Source organism: Octodon degus, unplaced genomic scaffold (assembly GCF_000260255.1).
Source record: "Octodon degus isolate 3935 unplaced genomic scaffold, OctDeg1.0 scaffold00318, whole genome shotgun sequence".
Classification (NCBI taxonomy): domain Eukaryota; kingdom Metazoa; phylum Chordata; class Mammalia; order Rodentia; family Octodontidae; genus Octodon; species Octodon degus.
This window is the reverse complement of record NW_004524894.1, coordinates 47,435-50,257: the sequence shown is the minus strand read 5'-3', so window position 1 is coordinate 50,257 and position 2,823 is coordinate 47,435.

Sequence of the window (2,823 nt, the reverse complement as noted above, 5' to 3'; positions counted from 1 at the left end):
ATATTAAAAACTTCTAGAGAAAAGAAACAGACCATATTTAAAGGAAAACCCATCAAAATAAATGCAGACATCTCTTCACAAACAATGAAGGCAAGAAGAGCACTGAGCAGAATACTTCAACTCCTGTATGTGAGCAAGTTCCTGCCCAGACTACTATACCTTGAAAAGCTCTCTTTCAAGTTTGATGGAGAAGTGAAATACTTCCATGACAAAGAAAAACTAAAGTTCTTCATGATGACAAAGCCAACCCTACACAGAGTACTAAAAGATGTTCTAGAGAGGGACCAAAACGATCAGAACTCCACAAACGAGAACAGAAGGAACCCACTAAATAGGACAAAAAAAAAGAAAAACAATAGAAAAAGGAGTAATCAAGATCAGGTAAAGAACATGTTGATCATAAGTCCATACATCTCTATAATAACTATATCAAAATGGACTCAAATTACCAATTAAAAGATAGAATGACACAGTGGATTAGGAAACAAATCTAAAAATCTTGTGTATACAGTAAACACAATTAATTCATTAAGAAATTCATAGGCTGAAAGTCAAAGGATGAAAAACAATACTACATGCCCTAGCATTTCAGAAAAAAAGCAGAGGTAGCAGTCTTTTTCTCAGACAGTATCAACTTCAGAAGAAAAATGATCAAATGAAATAAAGAAGGCCACTATATATTGGTCAGGGGAAAAATTCAAGAGGAAGAAGTAACTATCATAAATATGTATGTAAGAAACATGGGAGCAACCAATTATATAAAAAAATCAAAATGGACATGAAAAGTCTTATATAAAATACCACAATCATAGCAGGAGATGTGAACACGCCTCATCTGAAAAATATAGTTCAATCACACAAAAATGTTAGCAAAGAAGTAGTAGAACTGAACCACATCTGGGAACAAATGGGCTTAGTGGACATGTACACAGTATTCCATATAGCCAAACCTGAATGCACATTTTTTTTCAACTGCAAATGGATCATTTTCTAAAATACACCACATATTTTTTCCATAATTTTATTGAGAAACCAAAAGCAATGAGACAGATTCCATCCAAATTAGAAAGACAGGGGCTGGTGAGATGGCTCAGTGGTCTAAAGCACCTACTTAGAACAAGCTTAGCAAAGCACAGGGAGCGTGGTTCAATCCCCCAGCACCACATGCCAGCCAGCCCCGCCCCCAGGTGGGCTGAGCTGGCCACACACACACACACACATACAAAAATAAATAAATAAAATTAAAAAAAAAACAAATTAGTAAGACAGTTTCAATAATTAACACATTGCATACATTCTTCCCAGTGGTTAATTGCTCTACAAGATGCAGACATGATATTTTATTTACAAACACTATTAGAACAAATCCCAGAATGTAACTATATATCTATCCCAACAATTTTGAATGCACTGATACAAAAATGGACATTCATCTGTATCCCCGTTTTTTAGTTCCATAATTTGAATATTATAGGTGTGTTGACTCAGCAAAATATTCTAAAAGAGTCCAGTATTCCATAATAGTATTGGGTCTTCCGCTTCACTGGGAATGTCAGAAATTGTTGATACGAGTCCCCTAAACTCAACATAACAGCATGACTTTATTTCTTATATTTCTTTTTTATACTGTTCTGCTGGATGGTTAAGACCAAGATAAAGCAAGACCTGTGCAATAAAAGATGTAGCTTTAGGGTCTGAGAAGGTCAGTGAAATCCCCTCAGGATTTGTCATGAGATCCTATACCTCAGATTGTAGATCCTTTGTCAGTGTCAGCCATGTGGATGAATCACTGCCATTGCTTGGCCAATGTATTCTCTGTGAAAGTCTGAGAGAATGTTTTCTCTCCATGTGACTCTTCTTAGGCACACTCTACATCATCAAGGCCTTTTCTCTTTAGCCCCATAATCTCCTTGATCAGAAAATTTGGGACACTACTGAGTAGCGTGACGTTACAGCAGAAGTTCTCATATGTCCTGAGTCTTAATTGACCTTGGAAGGCTAGGGTCAAAGAGTTGGCTTTCCTTGTGGCCCTCCTTTTTCTCTAATTTTGGTCTGCAAGCACAGATTGTGAACTGCCCAGGAGAGAAGTTTATTGTTATTACCATACAAACTAAGTTGTTAAACCTAACCTCACTATCTGTCAGAATATCAAACATAGGAAGCATAACACGGAACAAGTATTTTTCCTCAAGTATTGGTATGCTGAAATTTAAGTCCTTACAGAATATGATGAAAAAACATTAAAAAATTAGAATATATTTTAAAAATAGCTTTAAGGAATTATACAATTCTTATGTTTACAGCTAAGTCCAAAAATCTAACCATATACAACCTTGAAGCATGACAGTCCCACAACATTCCTTTTCCTGTCTCCTGCCTTCAATCACCACCCCGTTCTTTTTGAACAATCATCTAACCAAGAGACAGCACAGCAGCAACCGGCATGTCATGACAAGCAGCCCATATTCAGAAGACCAGAATGACAGGCAATACAAGCATAAAGTGACTATTACAAATTGCTAAGTTCAGTGCAGGTGCTTAGTTCACTGGTGTCAGTATCAGTATACATAGTTAGTCAGGGTGAGAATCTTTCCAATTAACTTCTAGATTCAAAAATCTTCTGGAGATTCTCAGGAACATAGCCTTACTCATCTTCTACATATAACTGTATGGCCTGTCACTAATGTTTCCTAGCTCTTCTCCTTTCCCTATCTTGATTAGCTATTCCTTGAGTTCTTGCTTTCCTTTTACTTGTATTGTACCTTTCTATTAGTATTTCTTCTTTTGAGTTCTTATATTAATGAAACTATACGATATTTACAC